The 21,704-nt window shown below is 41.8% G+C and overlaps 1 protein-coding gene across 4 annotated transcripts in view; it reads left to right on the top strand.

Annotated features, from left to right (window-relative positions):
- Positions 1–21,704, top strand: part of LOC122813863 (gastrula zinc finger protein XlCGF26.1-like) — a 137,308-nt gene that overhangs the window by 854 nt on the left and 114,750 nt on the right. The window lies entirely within an intron of this gene.

Below are 21,704 nucleotides of genomic sequence, written 5' to 3'. Positions count from 1 at the left end.
CTTGGATTTGTTTAGAACTGGAAAGTCATGTCAGAAACAATGCAGTACAGTGCATGTCAGGTAAAATAGTTTGATGGTACATTGTAGCTAAACATTTGGATGACAGCCATCAAGGGAATACGAAAAGGTTTTAGATTTGCAGCTCTGCTTCAGTCTTGATGGGTGGGGGTTGGGAAGTAAAACATATTGTACACCGAAAACAGATTTGCTTTCTGCAGAATTTTAACTCTTTTATCGCTAAGGATGAATAATAATGAGTTTTCTTTATTACTTTAAATGGGTTTCCTGTTAGACCTACATAATAAATGTGTTACTATGCTGTTGCAGAAGAACTGTTAATCATTTCTTTGGTACTTCACAACTGTACAGATTTTCGCAGAATGTCCAGATTTTTGGCTCATATTTTAGTCTGTTCATTATAAAATCTGTGTTTTTCTGACAAATTACTGGGATGATTGGGATGATCTAAAGACTGACGTAATTAAATAATGACATACATTTGAGATTCAGACTTCAAATCCTTCAAACAATGTATGTCAAAACAAATCCTGTTACTCTAGCAACTTTCTAAGCTTATAAGAGTAATATTTTAAAATATGTCCTTATTTTGGGGCCTTTGGGCCCCATTTTGTCATTCTTTGTCCAGATTTCTTGCACTGAGAGGTTGAGAGGTATGTAATGGTGAGTTTACACTAATTACTGTTTTTATAACAAGGTAGTGATCTACTGCATTATATGACCTCTTAGTAACTCCCATTGTTAGAGACATTTAGCACAATGTCTTGTACACCCCTTTCTTTAAATGAAATACTGTAGTAGAGTGAAATAAATAATATGAATGAAATATTATATAGGGATCTTACACATTTTGTTAGTCATTTTAATGTCTGAATTTTTGTTTGTGTAACTGAAATAGGGTTTTAATCCTTGGTCTTTCCTCACTGAGTCAGCATGTTTAAATTAGGAAGTGTGCTTTGTTTTTTTTAATAGTATTTGCATTTAGGTTCATAGGTAGGTACTAGGCTATCTGCCCGAGGGCATTTATAAGCCTAGCCAGAGTGTGTCGGCTTTCGCTGACCCATTAATTAATTATCTGATCCTCTATCAAGCAGAGCCAATGAAGTGTTCCCAGGGGTGTATTTTCTGTTACCCATCCACTCATCAAGGTTTCTGTTGAAGAATGTTAGTGGGGGGCTCTGCCTGATGTAGTTTGGAATTTTGCTCCAAGCATGGGGAGTCTCTGACAGGAATCTATCCCTCCAGCATGTTCTATTTATTGTTGTGGTGAGGTTTAGCTCACTAGAGCGCGTGGCTCGCAGTGACTTGGATTTCTTTAGGTGGAGCATGTCCATCATTTCTGAGTTGGACATGGCTTTAGTCAGGCAGAGATCACCTCTGAGTAAGTGATATGCCACTGAGTACAGCCGGAGTTTTTTTCAGTCCGGCTGCATAGGACATATGTTTAAGGCCAGTAATCCTCTTGGTGAGGTACTTTTGTGGTCTTTCCAGCTGTTGGAAGTGTCTTGTGAGGTACATCCCAAATGTGGCATTGTACTCTATGATGGGTCTAATGAGTGATGAGCAGAGGGGCACTATAACCTCTTTATTTCTAGATGCGAACCCTTTAGTAATTAGATGGGCCACATAGAAGGATTTCCTAACTACTTTGGCAATATGATTGTCAAAGGAGAAATTACTATCTACCTGGGTCCCCAGATCTCTTATTACCTCTTCTGTATTAAGGGGGCTGCCCCCTATGTGGTAATTCATGGGTGTTTTAGCTTGAGGGCATGACTTTGACACCAGGTGTCCATCTCAGTAAGGCCCTTTTGGAGGATGTCCGTGTCAGCCGGAGAGTCAATTATGGCTCCCAGTTTGCAGTCATCGGCGAACTTGGTTAGCCATAGTCCTCCTGTGTTTGCCTGTACTTCTGAGAAGTATATGCCGAACAGTAGGGGTCCCAGGACCGAGCCTTGTGGGACACCACTTGTGACTGGTTCAGAGTCGGACCTGGAGCCTACTATTCTTACCGTGTGAGTTCTGTCTGTAAGCTGGTTGGCAACCCATCTCGTGACATAGGGGTTTATGTTCAGGCTGGTGAGTTTTTCTGTAATACCCGAGTGGGGAATGGTGTCAAAAGCCTTGGCGAGGTCAAGGTAGGCTGTGTGAACCACCTTTCCCTCATCTATGGCCTTGGTGACTGTCTTGAAGAAGTCAACCAGGTTTAGTAGGCATGATCTGCCCTTAAAGCCAAACTGGGTCAGGTCAAGTGTTTGGAGGCTTCCAATGTCTTTGTTAATGAGTTCCATGATGATGTATTCCATAGCCTTGCAGACCACGCTAGTCAGGCTTATGGGGCGATAGTTACCAGGGTCAGTTGTGGCCCCTCCTTTGTGAAGAGGAATAACCGTTGCTGTGTGCCATTTTATGGGCATGTAGCCTGTGGAGAGGCTGGGGTTGAAGAGTGTGTTTAGGTGGGGGGTTAGTTTGTTCTGTAGTTTGTGCAAGATGCAGCCTGGGACACCATCTGGTCCCATTGACGCTGTGTTTTTGGCTTTTGAAAGGGAGGGGGCGAAGTTTGTACTGACTCTATCTGCCAGTATGTTGGCAATATCAGTAGGTTCAGTATGTTTTGTGTTATTTTGCACTAGTTCAGTGCATATCTGCGAGTTGCCACTTAGATTCTTGTGGTTATCTTTTGAATCCTTGGCTATTTTTCGTTCGAAGTTAGCCTTGGATGATTTCATGAGGGACCTTAGTTTCTTACTGATACTGATCAGGGATGTCTTTCCTTCTTGGGATTTGCTTTTTTTCTGAACTAGTTTCCTCCTTCTATTGTATAGCCTGTTTATGGCAGGGGTCCACTAAACTGGTTTCCTTCTCTTAGAGGAGTGATTCTTGGTTTTGTTAGGGATGGCACGATCCATGCATCCTTGTAGGTGCTCAGAGTGCATTTGTAAAGGTTTCTGCATCTTGGCCAGCGTTATCCTTTAGCGTGGGGCCTGTAAAACTTACCACCTCTGTCTTAAGTAAGGTGAAGTTTGCTTTAGAAAAGGTTTTTTACTGTGGTTTCCTTGGTTGGGGGTGATGGTGGGGTGTGGACATCCAGAGTAATTAGTTTATGGTCTGATCTAAGCAGTGACGGGTTGACCTCCGGTGTGGAACACCTGTCGCCCATGTTGGTGATGACCAGGTCCAATATGTTTTCACCTCTGGTAGGGGAGTTTACCAGCTGATCCCGGGCATTTGAGTTGATGAATTCATGGAAGCGCTGGTCCTGAGAGTTTGTACTCGAGTAGTTTCCCCAGTGAATGGTAGGGTAATTGAAATCACCCAATATCAGGGTGTTCGGTAGGACCTTCATGTTTTCCAGTGTCTCCAGAAAGGTGGAGTGGTGGTCCTGGTCATGGAGGGTGATCTGTAGCAGGCCACAATTTGCCTTGCAGATTTGCCTGATGTTAGTTGCACATGGATGATCTCGGAGGTATCATGCTGCGCCACTAACCTGGAGGTGTAGGTATCCTTGATGAATATGGATACACCCCCTCCTTTTGTGTTTCGGTCCGTGTTCTGTAGCTGAAACGTGTGGTATGAGTTGTAGCCCAGTAGTGCTGGGGTGCTCTTTGGAGCCTTGAACCAGGTTTTAGTTACTGCACAGATGTCGACGTTCTCCGTACTGAGGAGTGCTTCGAGTGCGTGCATTTTGAGATTTAAACTCCTGGCATTGAGTAGCATAACCCTCAGTTTTTTGTTAATTGTGCTGTTTACGGAGGTGGGTTTGACTTTTGTGCCTTGCCTAAAACAAGACACTATGGGGGCAGCAAGAGCCTTGGCCAGTATTCGAAAGCCTAGGGGTGACAGGTGCAAGCCGTCTCTTGCGAAGCAACATGGCTTGTTGAGCATGTCATCCCAGACTGACAGACACTGGATCCCCTTTGAATGACACCAGAAGCTTAGCCAATTGTTGAAATTGATCCTTTTTTCTTTATACTGAGATATCATTCTTGGTGAGGGCAGGATGCTACTCGGGGTCATGGTCATACCAGCCTGGGCTACATGATCAGAGAGCTCTTCCATGTCTCTTTTCATGCAGTCCAGGGAGGTACGTCTCAGGTCATTCACACCAACATGAACAATGACAAAGTCATATTTGTACTTGTTCTGGAGTGACCCGGGTGCTTGTGTTATGTGGTGGATTCTGGTTCCCGACAGGCAGCTAACAGTAACCTTCTGCTTGTCCAGCCTAGTGAGTGGGACGTCAGTGTGCCTGACTATAGAGTCACCTATTACTAGTGTGTTAGGTATGTTATTTCGCCTTAAGGGCTGTGATTGTGCGGCACAATGATTTTGTGTTTTATGTGTTGTCTGGTTTGTGACGGGAGGTGCAGGTTGTTTGAGTGTCTGCTTTGGAGGTCTCTGATTCTTTTGCAGTTTTTTATTTAGAGCCTCTGAGTATGATTTTGTGTATTTTTTGCCAGCGCTGTTTTAGTAGGTCTGTGTGCGACTGGAGGTGTGGTGCAAGTGTTAACCTTCTCCTCTTGACTGTCTGTTCCAGTCTTTGGTGGGGATAGCTTGGCTTCCAGTTTGGTTGTATAATTGCATCTCTCGCATATGTTAGTGTTTTGTGGTAGGAGCAGAGGGTTGTCTGTGTATATGAGGCAGTTGTAACATTACCTCAGGATACCCAGATTCACCAGCTGTACTGGAGAGTACAACAGAAATTGCCCTTTGGTCATGCCTGAATAGTAGGGTGAGCTGATTAGTCAGTTGGTTGGTAAGGGGTGGACAGTTAGTGTCAGGGTATATTAGTGCTTGCTATTAGGTCTGAGCAAGTGCTGGGCTGTAGGATGCTTTTTTGAGTGCTTAGGTTGAGAGTTATACTAGTTTCAAGGGAAATACTGAAGAGGAGACTTAGTGGAGCTGGGAGTAATTTAACCGTAGCTAACCGGTGAGCAAAATTGTGCAAACGCGTTTTTTATAGTAGGGAAATGAAAGAGATAGAAATTAGCCCAAATTGGTCGATATACTACTAACGTCTGGGCTGGAACCACTGCTCCAGGGTCAGATAGGTTGCTCAAAGCTCCCATCTCTCACAGGTGAACAGAGAAACTTCCTTCTATCCAAGTAAGGTATGGGCAACTCAGAAACTAGTATCACAGCCCTGAATTCAGCACTAGCCTGAAAACTGGACTATACTAGCTTAGAAAGGCGGGAAACAAGGAATTTTTTTTTTTGAAAAGATAAGGCAAAAACAGTAATAAAAAATACACTTAAAACGGCTTTAAATGACTACAAACGATCAGAAAAGGCTATCGCACTTTAGTGTATAGCCTACAACAGTTAAATTATTTAAACAAAAACAACTTTTTTAAAAGTGCAGGCAGTCAAATAAGTACAATATGTGAAAAAAAAACAAGCTTTTAAATCCCAATAAAAGCTGGAAAATCTGCGTTTAGGCAGAAAACAGTTAAGTACAACAAGAAAGTACAGAAAACTGATACTTAATCAGTCCAAAGTCTCTCTTCTAAGCTAGAAGGCTTGTATCAGTTTAAGGCTTTCTAGTGCTACCCAGTAGGTTAGTTACAGGAAAGATGGGAAAACAAGCGCAGATGTGGTCTTTTAAACCAGAAAGTTGAAAGAGATGGACAAACTGTCCAAATGGTCAATAAACTACAATTTCTGGGCCAAGAACCTCTCCTGTTGTGGTAGATAGACTACCTAGTGCTTACCACTCTGACTGATAAGCTAGAAGGCTTTCCTCCAACACAGAAAGGCTTGCAGGGCTCAGAAGCTTGCCAACAGTCCTGGATACAGCAACTCTGTATCTGGACTAGGCTAGTTTCAGGAAACGTGGGAAACAAGCACTAGTGCAGCTTTTAAACCAGAACGTTGAAAGAGATGGGAAAAAAACTGCCCAAATGGCCAATAGCTACATTTCTGGGCCAGGAACCACTCCTCTTGTGGTAGATAGGCTACCTAATGCTTACCACTCCCACTGATAAGCTAGAAGGCTTCCCTCCAACACAGAAAGGCTTGGGGGGGGGGGGGCTCAGAAGCTTACAAAGAGTCCTGGATACAGCAAATGTGTACCTGGAATAGACTAGTTACAGGAAAGGCGGGAACAAGTGCAAATGCAGGCTTTTAAGCCAGCAAGTTGAAAGAGAGGAAAACCTGCCCAAACGGCCAAATAAACTACAATTTCTGGGCCAAAACTCACTCTTCCTGTGGACGATAGGCTACCTAGTGCTTACCACTCCCACTGATAATCTAGAAGGCTTCCCTCCAACACAGAAAGGCTTGGGGGGCTCAGAAGCTTAGTTACAATCCTGGATACAGCAACTCTGTAACCAGACTAGGCTAGTTATAGGAAAGGCAGGAAACAGGCGCAAGTGCGACTTTCAAACCAGAAAGTTGAAAGAGATGGAAAAAAATCACTCAAACAGCCTATAGCTACAATTTCTGGGCCAGGAGCCACTCCTCTTGTGGTAGATAGTCTACCTGATGCTTACCACTCCCACTGATAAGCTAGAAGGCTTCCCTCCAACACGGAAAGGCTTGGGGGGGCTCAGAAGCTTACAAAGAGTCCTGGATACAGCAAATCTGTACCTGGACTAGACTAGTAACAGGAAAGGCAGGAAACAAGCACAAACATGGGCATTTAAAAAAGGTTGAAAGAGATGGAAAGGCTTCCCAAACGGCCAATAAACTATAATTTCTGGGCCAGAAACCACTCCTCCTGTGGTAGATAGGTTACCTAGTGCTTACCACTCCCACTGATAAGCTAGAAGGCTTCTCTCCAACACAGAAGGGCTGGGGGGGGGGGCTCAGAAGCTTACCAACAGTCCTGAATACAGCAAATCTGTACCTGGATTATACTAGTTATAGGAAAGTTGGGGACCAAATGCAAAACGGGCTTTTAACCAGAAAGTAGAAAGAGATGGAAAAACTGCCCAAACAGCCAATGAACTACAATTTCAGGGCCAAAACCCACTCTTCCCATGGTAGATAGGCTACCTAGTGTTTACCACTCCCACTGATGAGCTAGAAGGCTTCCCTCCACACAGAAAGGCTTGGGGGGCTCAGAAGCTTGCCAACAGTCCTGGATACAGCAAGTCTGTATCTGGACTTGATTAGTTACAAGAAAGGCAGGAAACAAGCTTAGAATTTTTTTTTTTTGTGACAGAAAAGCAGCTAAAACAGCAGTAAATACAATTCAAATTGCAGTGCAGGCCAGCACACCCAAGTGTGCAGCAACACTACGACAAATACAATTCAAATAAATGCAATTAAATTAAAAAATGACTAAAAAACAAGTGCAGAAGGCAGTAAATTAGAAGGCTACCAACAAGCAGTAATAAGTGCAGAGTAAGAGCGACTGAACAGATAACAGCACGCAGAAGAGCAACTAAGACAGTTACAGTAAGAGCAGCTGAATAAAAAAAAATATACATTTTTTTTCATTTAAACTTTTTTCATTTAAACTGTATTTATAGGCTATACACAGAGTTTTCTGAAGTGCTGCTTTTATACTATTCTGGGATGTTATGTGTCTACATATCACAACTAGGATTTGAGCACAATTCATAAATCTGCTATTTCTCAGTCCTTTATGCACCATGCTCAGTCACTGTATTTCTGCAGCTTCTTGTTAAGTGGTTTGTATTTCAAGTATTATCAGTGTTGCTGTAGGTAATGGTTATAATATTGCTGCACGTGATTCCTTACACAATCTTCTAACTGAACTCCTCTGTTCCGTATTTTGTATCCTGTTTGTAGTCCTCTTTTTCTGTTCTTGACTATTCATAACAACTGGGCAATTCATTCTCTGAGAAGGCAGTAATTCTTAAATATGTGAGTTTTCATTCCATGGAGTGATGTCCCAGAGTTCCTCTGTCCTGTAGAAATATTTATGTATGTATTTATCTATTTATTCTTTCATACATTCATTTATTTTGTTTGTCTTTGTTTACCAGGAAAGTCCGATTGGGTAATACCCATTTTCAGTGTAGACAATACCTCTCAAGTGTACCTCATTACGAGGAACATACCTCATTTGCGGTCTTAAAAAGTTCATGTTCCTCAATGTTCCACATTAAAGGGGTCTGACATACTTTTTGTGTTACGAATTTTTTAACTGTTATCCATGATAAATAGAAATTAATCAGGTTAATTCATTAAAATATCTTTTTTATAAGTAAAAACAGCATATTTTAACCATCCTATGACCTTCCTAGTTGAAGTTGTTAGTAAGTTGTTAGCATGTGCTCCACATTTTGCCCATTTGTTCCACATTATGAGGGCAGTTCCTCATTTTGGGGATGGAAGGTTGGAGGCTCAGGGAGAAAAGCTACATTTGCTTACATTATATTATACTAAGTTCCAGTTAAAAACAGAGTAGCTACATTTCTGTTTACATTTATATCCAAGCAGTAGTTACATTTATATATTCTAAGATTTTACAGAGGTAGAAGTTACTAAAGAGACTTGTTCTATATGGACAGACTCAAAAAAAACTCCCAACTATTCTCTGTCTCATATTGCCTACTTAAAGGCGATCTCTGCTTGACTTACAAAGCCATGTCTGTTAGAAATGCTACATCTAAAGAAATCTCCATCCCTCTGCACCACACATTCCAGAGACCTCAACCTCATTACCACAATCAACAGAATGTGCTGGAGGGACAGGTTCACAACCCAGAGACTGCCCATGCTATGGAATAGACTTCCCATACATGTCAAATAAAGCACCTTGGTTTACTATCAAATTTTCAAATGTAACTCCGTCGACTGCACTTTTGTCGAACACGGCAATGTCTAACTCCAAAAGCCAACCTAGGAACAGGTTTTAACATGGGTCGAGATAGGTGTTCACTGCTATTGCTGAATTACAAACCTCGCCCCTATCTCGACCCATGTTAAAACCCATTCCTAGGTTGGCTTTTGGAGTTTGACATTACCGTTTTTCACATTCCATGTTCGACAAAAGTGCAGTTGATGGAGTTACATTCGAAAATTTGATAGTAAACCAGCACCTCACTGGCCCTCTTCAAGAGAAATCTCTGAGTGGATGGGAAATAAAAAATTCACCTCAGGTTTCACTCCAGTGGCTCTACTCGACAGAGGCACTGAGAACTAAGATCGGGTGGCACAATGCCAGGGTAATCCTATGGGCTAGGGTTATAAAGGCTCCGGCTCCAGGGCCATTAGCCTAATACACACCTATGAACCTATGAGAAAGCCCACGTGCAACTTAGTGGATTGTATAGGCAACAGTTATGTATAAAAATTGTTTTGTCATTTCAGTGAGAGGTGGAGAGTATCGTATGGCAAACACAAAATCTTAGCCATGTGATGGGCATGTGCAGGACCAGGATTGTTTAAGATGTTGTTTAAGCAGTGGCTTAAAACTAGGGTTTGTCAGAGAGTTTTATTTATGTGGGGATACTATTTCAGATTTTAGCAATATATTGGGAGTAGAGCGATTCCCCTGCAACATTATTTGACTTATTTGTAAGTAATAAGAATTTGTTACTAGAATGAAGGTCCATAGCTGGTTTTGCAGTGCAGGGCATTTTTCTGGATGATGAATGAGTTTGTGTGCAGTAGTTAGTTGTGAATATGTTAGGTGGTTGTGTAGTTCAAGCCAATTTAACAAAGTTTACAATTCTACAGTTACATTTTTACAATTCTCTCTCTATGCACTTGTTTTGCTGATCCTATGTAAAAGGATTTTGTCTTGACTGCTTTAGCAGTTACACCTGCTGCCCCCACTGTACATGTTTTGGCATTTGAATATTGTTAAGGAAATATAAATTAATTAAACAGTCTTGATAGAGTTTCAAAATTGATTAGAAATCACATATGTGGGAGATGGAACCAAAACCACTAATGTCTCCCCGAACAAATATGTCCAGGTATTTTTATAAGAAAATACAAGTGAAAATGGCAAGTGTTATCTTTCAGCTCATTGCCAGCATCCAATAACAAGTTGTTTACTACTACAATCTGTAAATGTAGTTATTCATTAGAACAGTACTAAATATCTACAATGAAATGTGTCTTCTTTTTTCAGCTGTTCCTGTAGGGGTCGCCACAGCAGATTATCTGTTTCCATTTCATCCTGTCCTCTGCATCTTGCTCTGTCACACCAAGCATCTGCATGCCCTCTCTCACCATATCCATAAGCCTTGTCTTAGGCCTTCTTCTTACCTGGCAGTCCTATCCTTAGCATGCTTTTCCCAATATACCCAGCATCCCTCCTCAGTACGTGTCTAAACCAATGCAATCTCACCTCTCTGGCTTTGTCTTCAAACCGTCCAACCTGAGCTGACCCTCTAATGTACTGATTCCTAAACTTGTCTATCCTTGTCACACCCAATGCAAACATAATGTCTTTAACTCTGCTACCTCTAGCTATGACTCCTGTTTTTTTGTCAATGCCACTCTCTCCAAACCATGTAACATAGCTGGTCTACTACCCGCTTGCAGACCTTCCCTTTCACTCTTACTGGTACCCGTCTCTCACACATCACTCTTATCCACCCTGTCTGTGCTCTCCTCCTTCATCTCTCTTCCACACTCACCATTACTCCGAACTGTTGATCCCAAGTATTTAAACTCATCCACTTTCCTTACCATTTCCTCTGTCCTCCCTCTCATTCACACACGTATGATCTGTCTTAGTCCTGCTGACCTTCATTCCTCTCCTCTCTAGAGCATATCTCCATCTCTCCCAGGTCTCCTCAACCTGTTCCCTACTCTCACTACAGATCACAATGTCATCCGCAACATCATAGTCCACAGGAGTCACATCATAGTCCACAGGGACTCCTGTCTGATCTCATCTGTCAACCTGTCCATCTCCACTGTGTATAAGAAAGATCTCAAAGCTGATCTTTGATGTAATCCCACCTCCACCTTGAATGCATATGTCACTGCCACTGCAGACCTCACCACTGTTACACTACCCTTGTGCATATCCTGTATCACTCTTACATACTTCTCTGCCACTCCCGACTTCCTCATACAATACCACAACACCTGTCTAGGCACCCTGTCATATGCTTTCTCTACATCCACAGACACAGTCCAACTCCTTCTGACCTTCTCTATACTTCTCCATCAACAACCTCAGAGCAAACATCACATCTGTACTGCTTTTTCCTGTCATGAAACCATACTGCTGATCAGTAATCATCACCTCCCTTCTTAACCTAACTTCCACTACTCTTTCACATAACTTCATGCTGTGACTGATCAGTTGTATCCCTCTATAGTTACTACACCTCTGCACATCACCCTTATTCTTAAAAATTTGTACCAAAACACTTCTCCACTCCTCAGGCATCCTCTCACTTTCTAAGATTTCATTAAACAATCTGGCTAAAACCCTCACTGCCGTCTTTCCTAAACACCTCCATGCTTCCATAAGTATGTCATCTGGACTAACAGCCTTTCCAGTCTTCATCCTCTTCATAGCTGTCCTTACTTCCTCCTTGCTAATCTGTTGCACTTCCTGATTCACTATCCCCACATCATCCAACCTTCTCTCCCTCTCATTCTCTTCATTCATCAGTCCCTCAAAGTACTCTTTCCATCTGCTCAACACACTCTACTCGTGTGTAAGTGCGTTTCCCTCATTATCCTTTATCAACCTTACCTGCTGCACATCATCCCAGCTCAGTCCCTCTGTCTAGCCAGTTGGTACAGGTCCTTTTCTCTCTCCTTAGTGTCCAACCTTTCATACAACTCTCCATACACCTTATTCTTAGCCTTTACCACCTCTCTTCACATACACCTCTTCTCTTTATAATCCTATCTACTTTCTTCATCTCTGACAATCCCATTTCATCTTCACCAATCTCTTTCTGTGTACACTCTCCTGTACTTCCTCGTTCCACCACCATGTCTGTCTCCCTTATCAGCTCTGCTGTAGTTACCCATCTATTAGGTACCTCTTCGCTGTCACCCAATGTCTGTCTAACACTTCCCTGAACTCCACCTCACAATTATCCTTTTTCAACTTCCACCATTTGATCCTTTGTGCTGCCCTCACTTTCCTCGTCCTCCTCCTCTTGATCACCAGCATCATCCTACAGACCACCATCCTATGCTGCCTAACTATGCTTTCCCCTGTCACCACTTTAAAGTTGTCAATCTCCTTCAGACTGGCTCTTCTGCATAGGATATAGTCCACCTGCATGCATCTTCCTTCACTCTTGTATGTCTCCATATGCTCCTTCCTCTTCTTAAAATACGTATTCACCACAGCCATGTCCATCCTTTTCGCAAAATCCACTACCATCTGACCTTTTGCATTCCTCTCCTTAACACCATACCAACCCATCACTTCCTCATCCCCTCTGTTCCCTTCACCAACATGCCCATTGAAATCTGCTCCAGTCACCACTATCTCACCCTTGGGTACACTCACCACTACTTCATCCAACTTGCTCCAAAAGTTTTCTTTCTCATCCATCATACTCCCAATTTGCGGTGCATATACACTAATAACATTCATCATCACACCATCAATTTCCAGCTTCATAAACATCACTCTGTCCAGCACTCTTTTCACCTCAAAAACATTCTTTGCATACTGTTTCAGGATAACCCCTACCCCATTTCTCTTCCCATTCACAGCATGACAGAACAATTTGTACCTGCCTCCGATACACTTGGCCTTACTCCCCTTCCATCTGGTCTTTTGCAGGAATGCTATATTAACCTTCCTTCTCTGCATATTATTTATTTATTTATTTATTTATTTATTTATTTATTTAACATTTGTTTACTGGGAAAGTCAGACTTGGAACAAAGTCAATTTTCAGTGGAGGCCTGGGGAGAAATGCTTCACACGCATGTCTTTGTAATGTGGGAGGAAACCGGAGTACTTGGAGAAAACCCACATGAACACAGGGATGACATGTAGACTCCACACACAAGGCACTCCAGCCAAGAATCGAAGCAGAGAACCTCTTGCTGTGAGGTGACAACGCTACCACTGCATCACTGCACCATCCCTCCGCTAGCTCTCTCCCTATACCAGTCATACTGCCAACATTCAAAATTCCTACCCTCACTCCCAAACTCCTAACCTTCCTCCTCTCTTCCTGTCCTCTTCTTCTTCTCCTTTTCCTTTCGCCAACAGTAGCCCAATTTCCACCAACAACAGTTGTTTCCTAACAGTTGACTAAGTGCTGGTGGCGGTTGTTGTTGTTAACCCGAGCCTCGACCGCTCTGGTATGGAAATCTGTACTGCTGTCCTCATATGTCATTTGGCAAAAGTTTTACAATGGATGCCCTTCCTGATGTAACCCTCCCCATTTATCCAGGCTTGGGACCTGCATGAAGAAGTGCACTAGCTTGTGCATCTCCAGTAGCTGGGGTCTAAAGTGAAATGCATCAGTGTGCTAAAAATAGGTTAGTTAAAATATCCTTGTCTCAACTCGGCATTAACAATGTTACAATGATAAAAATGTTCTTATGAGAAACTAGAAGTAATGCAGTCTTAAGCAGACTAGCTGATACATTTTATAAAAATGACCAAAGTAAAATAAAAAATGTCAAAAAAGAAACAACAAGCAGGAACCAACAAAATCAAGCTTTAATCTCTCTCAAGTGCCTTGGCAGAGCCTTCAAGGAGTACAAACTAACAAACACCATCCCTAAAGTGCCTTGGCAGAGCCTTCAAGGAGTACAAACTAACAAACACCATCCCTATTTAAATACACAAAACAATCGGACAATTATGCTATCAAGAAACATAATAAACTAAATTAACAACCTCCAATTACATTCCAGATTAAGACCTGAAGAAGACAAAGTACCGCACTTTAAAATAAAAACACTTTCCTTATATAATAATCTTTTTTATACACTTTCAGAATAAAAACCAGCAGGAACTTTTTCCAAAATAGTGGCTTTTAAGCCTACTGGATAATAGTTCTGAATATGTTCATGGAGATCTTAAACGAAGTAGTGTTTTTATACCTTATAGTAACACCATTTTTTTTTTTTTAAAAAAAAAAGCTGTAGAAAGAGATATTTATGTTATATGTTCATGGAGATCTTAAACGAAGTAGTGTTTTTATACCTTATAGTAACACCATTTTACAAGTGTTTGAAAAAGCTGTAGAAAGAGATATTTATGTTATATAATAGTCCGCATTTTACAAAGTTTTATAAGCTAAGCAGGAATTTGAAGGTTTAGAATCTCTAACAAAAATAGACATTGTTATAAAGAATGCTGATAAAGGTGGGGATGTAGTTATGATTAGTGCATTTTATGGTCATAAGTTGATATTAATGTTGGAAGGTCCAGAGTATGAGAGAATAAATAGAAATTAGGTCAACAAATTATCATTGAATGTACGTAAAAAGTTGTATGAAATGCATGTAAATGGTGTGTTTGATGACGCACTATTTTTTAGTTAAGAATGTGATAGTAGGTATTATTTATGGTATACCTAAGCTGCATAAATCATGGATAGACCCACCAATGAGACCTATTGTCTCTGCACAAGGGTGGGTAACAGAACCTCTGTCAAAATATTTGGAGGTGCAGCTAAGGCCATTACTTAGCAAAGTTCCCACTGTTTTAAAAGATAGTAATATGATGTTCATTGTGTTTCACTGTTGCAGTCATTACTCTTGGGTTATCCTGCTGGCAGGCTACCCTCAGTCAGCCAGAATTCCAAAGTCTAGGTCCGGTGTCGGTTGCTGTCGCCTCTTCCCTGACGTCAGTGCGCCAGCGGTATAAAAGATGCAGCTGACGCCATTTTCTTCAGTCTTGCCGCGCGGCGCCCGAAGCAAAAGCAGTTCGCAAGTGCCGTTCGGCTGACTCCTGAGATTTTCAATTCCGACTTTCAGAACCAAAGTCTTCATTAAAGCTAAGTACCCCATTGGGGAAACTTTTTTCTTGCTCCAGACCGATGTCAGAAAAAGTCAACAATTGTATTTCTTGTGGGGAAGCAAATACCTCATAAGGATTTTCACTCTTACTGTATTCCTTGCCTAGGCCCTGATCACAATGTTGCTAGCTGCTGGTTTTGTGCTAGATTTAACCAACGCACTATCAAGCGTCGGTTCGATTTTGCATTTCATTACTTTGGCCGAAGATTTAATTATATAATGTCATTGAACCAGCCGACAACTGGAGTTTACAAAAAATGCAAAAACAAGGAAAATGATAGGCATCCAAGGTCCAAAACCGACGACGAAGCCTCTGCTAGGCCAGTCGCCGGTTCGCCGGTCCTCAGTGAGGCGTTTTCGCAGCCCCTGGCGCCCGCTACCTCAGAGCCACAGGCCTCTTCCGACTCCCACGTGGAGCCAACTGGGCCTCTGGAAACTCAAGGTATTGGACACTCGGAAATCATTCCCTGAGATGGGTCCGGAGCTGCTGAGCAGGCATCGGCTTCTGAGGGTGTCTTCAGACCTACACAACTATATATTAAGCCATCCACAGCTTCAAAGACAAAGACTAAAGCAGCTCTAAAGACAAAGAAACTAGTACAGCATTCTCCTTCTCAGACTTCCATGCCTAAAAAACAGATGCTCAAAATGGCTGAAGACGTAATTAGTTTGATCAGGGGCTCCCATCCCCCTCCTGATAAGAGGCCTAGGCAAGAGACAGAGTATGATTCTTCTGATCAGGTTTCTATTTCCTCTGATTCCTCTTCTGAACATGATTACTCCATGTCCTATGAGGATTCTGATGCTGAAGAATCCATTCCTTCAGCCTCTCCTCCTGAGGATTATTCTTTTGGGGAAACCCTGCATACCATGAGGGAGCATTTCCACTGGGAGAGCCAAGATTATTCTGAATCTAAGAAAAGGCTCAGAGACTTTCTGCTACTTCCTCAGCACAGACCCCTTGCTATTCCACCTGTCCTGGATGTTGTAGATGATGCATTTTCAGAGTCCGGCATGTCCCCTGACTCTTTGCCCCCTGCACCTGCTAAGCCAGACAGGTACTACAGAGTCCCAGATTCTCATAAATTCCTATATAAAAACCCTGCTGCTGACCCAGAAACTATATCTCGGGGTCCGAAAGGTGTTAAAGCTTCCACTGCAAAAAACCCTGTCCCCTCTGATAGGGATTCTAGGGCTCTAGACAGATGGGGGGAAAAAAGTCTACACTTCTGCTACCCTGGCTGTAAGGGCTTTAAATTGTCAGTTTCATATGCTTAAATATCAGCAATATTTAATGTCACTGCTTAAACAGAAATGGTTGACAAATACTGAAGGTTCAGAGAACAAGGAATTGCAGGATTTATGGCATGCAGCTGAACAAGTGGGAAAGCATACTTTCCAATGTGGTTATGATTCACTGGAGGCCTCTTGCAGGGCCGCTGTGACAGGTTCTGTTATTAGAAGGCATGCTTGGTTAAAGGAACAGAATCTGCCTGATCATGTTAAAGCAAAATTATTAGATGCACCATTACAGCATGATACCTTTTTTGGTACTAAAGCAGAAGAGGTGTTGAAAAAAATGGAGGATAAAGCAAAATCCATGCAGACAGTCAAGGATTTCTTACAGGTGCAGCCACCCAGGTTTAGCAGGAACTGGCCCGCTAAAAAGTGGTCCTTTCCAGTGTCAGACAGACCACAAAGAGGCAGATACAGGCGTCCCAGAGGCAGATCTCAGCCCCAAGGCTCATACAGGAATAAACAATGGGGTGCTCCTACCTCCAAAAGCAGAGAAGACAAATCAAAACCTTTCAGGAAACAGTCCCAATGACTTTTCTCTACCAGATCCAAGCACTTTTCTTTTTGCAGCCCCCTTAGGGGGGAAAACTAGCACTTTTTTCATCAAATTGGAAAATGGTTACCCAAGACAAATGGGTCCTGAACATAGTGTCCCAAGGCTACAGGTTCCATTTTCACACCCTGCCAAGGTCAAAAGGTATGCCAGACCTGCCACACAATCAATGGGCAGATGCACAAAAACAAATTACAGCCCTCATGGACATGAGGGCCATTCAGCAAGTACCACAACAAGAGCAGGGGCAAGGATTTTACTCCAGACTTTTTCTAGTACCCAGAAAGGACAAAACCTGGAGACCAATACTGGACCTGTCAATTTTAAATACGTTTCTGGAAGTTCCAAAATTCAAGATGTTGACTCTACAGCAACTACTGCCCATGCTGGGCAAGAAGGCTTGGCTCGTAACTTTGGACCTAAAAGAGGCATACCTGCATGCCCCAATCAGACAATCTTGCAGAAGATACCTCAGATTCATAGCTGGCTCAAGGCATTACCAATTCTCTGCACTGCCCTTTGGCTTATCTACTGTGCCCAGGGTCTTCACAAAATGCCTGGCACCAGTAATTGCGTTTTGCAGACAAAAAGGAATTCAAATATATCCCTACTTGGACGACTGTCTAATTCAAGCAGAGAACAAAGACATTCTTCTGAAGTATCTGGCGTTTGTAAAAAGATTACTAATTGGCCTAGGGTACACAGTAAACAAAAAGAAATCAAAACTAGTTCCCTCTCAAGAGATAATATTCCTGGGTGCAAGCTTAAATACATGCCAGACAAACAAAAGCATCTGACTACTTCAAGAAATTGGCAAAACCCACTTATCTGCAAGGAAATTCCTGCAGGCCTTGGGTTTCATGGTACTAATTCCTTGCATTGTACTAATTCCATATGCCAGACTGCATATGAGGAAACTACAATGGTACCTAAAAAGTGTTTGGACTCAGCATTGCCACAGCCTGGAGACAGTAATTGCACTCATTCCCTGCCTGCAACAGGAGTTTCGATGGTGGGCAGAAGCCTGTCACTACAACAAAGGTCTGCCATTCAGTTTACCCACAGCCAGACAGACACTGACAATGGATGCGTCAGATTATGCCTGGGGGGCCCATATGGCAGGAAAATGTATTCAGGGCACATGGCCTGCAAACCAGATGCATCTTCACATCAATCAAAAAGAGATGCTAGCTGTTCAAAATGCCCTGACAGCTTTCAAGGACCTGCTTCATCCAGGACAGTTACTGATAAAGACAGACACAAACAAGCGGGGGGGGGTACACATTCCTACCCCCTCTGCAGACAAGTAATGACCTTATGGGACACAGCATTGGCTTTTCAAGTTCACCTGCAAGCACAATTCCTGCCAGGAAAATCAAATACTCTGGCAGACGAACTAAGCAGAAACCTCATGGATCCCCACGAATGGAAACTGGATCCACAAGTCTTCAACATGATGATAATAAGGAAATGGGGATGCCCAGACATAGATCTATTTGCCTCCCCTCACAACTGCCAATTGCAGAGATTTTGCACAAGGATTTATCACAAGCAAGCATGGAAAGTGGACGCCCTATCCTTCAGCTGGAAAAATCTAACGGTATATACTTTTCCCCCACTGCCTCTCCTTCCCAGGGTACTCCTAAAGGTCAGACAAGAGAAGCCAAAAATGATACTGATTGCACCAGGCTGGCCATGCCAGCACTGGTTCCCAATCCTAAAGAGCTTGTCTCAAGGTCCAGCATGGACATTGCCTCAAACTTCTCACTTGCTGACCCAACAAAACAGTCAGATCCTGCACAGCCAACTCAGGACCTTAAATCTAGCAGCATGGCGGGTAATGTAGCCATTCAGAACACTCCTCTTTTAAAAGCTGTTATGGATGTTATCTTGGAGGCCAGGATGCCCAGTACCAGAAACTCTTATGTAGAAATTCTGTGCTTGGAACCAGGAACAAGGCATTGACACGTGTGTACCAAATATCCCTCAGATTTTACAATACCTAACTGAGATGCTGAACAAAGGCCTTTCTTTCTCATCAATTAAGATTCATGCCTCTGCCATTTCAGCCCATTACAATACGGAACCACCTATCATTTCTCATCCTTTAATAAAGTTGTACCTCAGAGGGGCCAAAAACATTAGGCCTCCAATGAGAGCACCAATTCCGGCCTGGGACCTCAATTATGTTTTGGAAAAACTCACACTGCCTCCTTTCGAGCCAGCATCAACAGCAGATATAAAATTCTTATCCTGGAAAAAGCTCTGCTCCTGGCAATAACCTCTGCAAGGCAAGTCTCGGAGTTACAGGCACTCATGGCTGTGGAACCTTTCATCATCTTTCATCCAGACAGGGTTTCTCTGAGGACAAGCCCTACATTTATGCCTAAGGTGGTGTCCAGTGTGGCCCTTAACCAAACCATTCACTTGCCTACCTTTTATCCTAACTCACAGAACAAGGGTGAGAGAATTCTACATTCTTTGGACATACACAGGCAGTTATTCTTCTATTTGGACATAACTAAAGCTTTCAGAAAGACTGAGCAACTTTTAGTGTCATATGCTGCAGGATCACAAGGAAAGGCTATCTCAAAACAGACTATTTCTAAATGGATAGGTCATTGCATCCATTTCTGCTATTTTCAACATGGCAAATCAGTGCCTAAGAGCATTAGGCCTCATTCCACCAGAGCAGCAGCCACTTCAGCAGCCTTCCTCAGAGGAGTACCAACCAAAGATATCTTAGAGGCTGCAACTTGGAGTTCAGTGCACACCTTCACAAAGCACTACCACTTACCTCTTTAAGTCCAGAGCAGGCTTTGCCATTGCAGTTCTGCAGGGCCTCATAGCCTCTCCTAATCCTATTTAGCCCAGCCACCCTTCCTCAGCTTTGGGATTCAACCCAAGAGTAATGACTGCAACAGTGGAACAAAATGAACATAGTACAGTTGTGTACCTACCATAAATGTAGATGTTCAGGTGTATTCACTGTTGCAGTCCAGGTTACCCTCCCACCATCCCCCTTTTCTTTGCTTGGACTTATCTGCACTTCTCTATCCTATACAACCTATTTGGTGTATTTGCTTGTAGATGAAGGAATGTTATTTTTGTGCATGCATATTTTCAGCCTACCAGTTTGGGGGCACCTGACATCTGGGGCAAGAAAAAATGAAGAAAATAGCGTCTGCTTCATCTTTTATACCCCTGGCGCACTGACTTCAGGGAAGAGGCGATAGCAACCGACGCCGGACCTAGACTTTGGAATTCTGGCCGACCTGAGGGTAGCCTGCCAGCAGGATAACCCAAGAGTAATGACTGCAACAGTGAATACACTCGAACATCTACATTTATGGTAGGTACACAACTGTACTTTCCTTAAACAACTTTATGAATGGAGCAAAGGGAATATAGGAGAAAATATGTATTTTTAATCTTGGATGTAGACTCTTTGTTTACGGTTATTCCTCATGAATCTGGAATTCATTGTGTGAGATCGTTTTAACTAGATATTCTGAATATGACGTAGATAAAATAGAGTTGATATGTAGTTTGCTATCTTTGATACTTGAGAATAATGCCTTTATGTTTGATACTAACTTGTTTCATCAGGTTAAAGGAGTTGTGATGGGTACGCCCATAGCGAACACATATGCAAACATTGCTATGTACATGTGGGAAGAAAGATATGTGTTATCAATGGATAATCCGTTTAAGAATTATATTTGTTTTTATACTAGATTTGTTGATGACCTTTTTGCTATTTGGGAAGGTGGTGAGACAACTTTAAATAATTTTCTTGATTTATATTAATACAATGACCTCATATCTGAGATTCAAACATGCATTTTCATGAGATAATATCTCTTTCTTAGATGTCTTTTTAAAACGTGATGAAACTAATGTTATACAAACTGAGATGCATAGGAAAGGCGTAAAGAGAATCTGTTATTTACTCCGTAGTAGCATGCACCCACCAAACATTTTTCCTAACATCATCAAGAACCAGATGTATAGGGTAGCAAAGTTAAATGCTAGTGACCATTGCATGCATAAGTAACTAGATATGTTGGAAAAGGATTTTGTAGAATGTGGTTACACTAAAAAGGAAACACAAGTTGCACTGAATATTACTAAACAACTTCTATTAGACACATATCCAACCTTTAGTATTAGTATGGATCAGAGTCTGAAGGTTAAGACAAATAATAGTTCTGTTAGATGCATGCTTACTTATAATAATAACACAACACAAGTTATGAATATAATATTTTGCCATTGGTCTATCTTACAAGATGTACCAGAATTAAGGCACGTTATAGGTGAGAAACAAAGTTTCGGATATAAGTGTAATAATGCACTTAAAAATTATGTTATAAAGAACAACCAAAGCATTATTTTGAGTTTTCAACTACTAAACATGGTACTTATAAATTTAATAATTGCTCATGCTGTAGATATGTAGGTGATTCAAATGTGATTAAACATCCAATTACTGGTACTGACTTTGTATTACGTGCTTATGGCAATTGTAATAAAAAAATATTATATACTATGCAAAGTGTATGAAATGTGATGGATATTATGTGGGAATGACAAATAGGAGGTTAAGGGACCGGATATCTGACCATATGAGTGATATAAGATGTAAAATTGTTACAAATGCCCTATACAAACATATGTTGGAAACGAATGAAGAACATATTTTTCGGTTTGTTATTTTAAAAGTACTATATTTACCCTTAAGAGGTGGAGATGTTAAGTTAGTGATAGAAAATGAGGAAATGAAATGGATCCTCAGATTTAGAGCACACCTACCACCAGGGTTAAATGGTGCTTTTACTTTAAAACCATTGTTAAAACTTTTAAATGGAAACGTTTGATCATGTGATTTTAATTTGATACTTAAATGGCTAGAAATTTTCATTGATTTTGTTTTTGCCTG

The sequence above is a fragment of the Protopterus annectens genome, chromosome 10.part0, assembly GCF_019279795.1.
Source record: "Protopterus annectens isolate FY-2018-M chromosome 10.part0, PAN1.0, whole genome shotgun sequence".
Taxonomy (NCBI): Eukaryota; Metazoa; Chordata; order Ceratodontiformes; family Protopteridae; genus Protopterus; species Protopterus annectens.
This window is presented reverse-complemented; position numbering and strand designations above follow the sequence as displayed.